The following is a 753-nucleotide window of genomic DNA, read 5'->3' as shown; positions in this document are numbered from 1 at the left end:
GCAGCTCACTTATTTACAATTTGATCCAAACAAATGGCAAAAGCGCACGCTCTTTTCGAGACTTTTCGTTGCACAAATTCGTTATAAATCGGATTTATGACGCTCCTTCTCTCCCCACCTCCTCTTATTTCATGCTTCAGTGGCCAAACTCTGTAGGCAAAGGGGAGGTTTTTCTCCCGCTGCTCATTGGCCGCAGCTTCTCTTTCCCATCTGCACCAACATTTCCATTCATACACACCGGGCTGTGCAGAGGTCCAAAATAACTCACTGTCATCATCATCGTGAGGGTAAAAAAAAAAAAAAATCACTTTTTTTTCTTTTTTCCTGGACGGAACTAATTATTTGCAATTAGAGGAGATCGGAAGGAAGGAGCGCGCGGCTGCCACAGAAGCGACAGGTGAGAGAAAGTAACTTTTTGTAGTGTTGTAGAGCTGTTTGTGCACGCGGGACAAGTCAGCRTTTAGCGTTTTGTTGTCGTTGCACGGATTTTTTTTTAATAAATACATAAAAATCTGTCTACTGCATCTTTAAACGTAAAGCTAAAAAGCAGTTTCGGGATGGGTCCGAATAAAAAAAAAAAAGGAGAAATGAAACTGGAGCCTTTGCGCCAATTTTTCTGCGTTATTGCGTCAGATTCGGGGCATTTCTTCAAAAGTTATCATAGTTTTTTAAATGCAAAATCGAACGTTTTTTTTTTTTTTTGCTTTAACAAAGGGGAGAAATACGTGTGTGTGTGTGTGTGTGTGTGTGTGT

The 753-nt window shown here is 40.7% G+C and overlaps 1 protein-coding gene across 2 annotated transcripts in view; it reads left to right on the top strand.

Annotated features, from left to right (window-relative positions):
• Nucleotides 1–238: 238 nt before the first annotated feature.
• Nucleotides 239–753, top strand: part of fli1 (Fli-1 proto-oncogene, ETS transcription factor) — a 50,638-nt gene continuing 50,123 nt past the window's right edge. For both annotated transcript variants that reach the window (XM_014020841.1, XM_014020840.1), the window contains exon 1: nt 239–397. The gene's annotated coding sequence lies outside the window, so the exon portion shown is untranslated. The remainder of the gene's footprint in view (nt 398–753) is intronic.

This window comes from Austrofundulus limnaeus, unplaced genomic scaffold, assembly GCF_001266775.1.
Source record: "Austrofundulus limnaeus strain Quisiro unplaced genomic scaffold, Austrofundulus_limnaeus-1.0 Scaffold268, whole genome shotgun sequence".
In the NCBI taxonomy this organism is placed as follows: domain Eukaryota; kingdom Metazoa; phylum Chordata; class Actinopteri; order Cyprinodontiformes; family Rivulidae; genus Austrofundulus; species Austrofundulus limnaeus.
The sequence above is the reverse complement of the archived record's forward strand: the minus strand, read 5'-3'. Positions and strand labels throughout refer to the sequence as shown.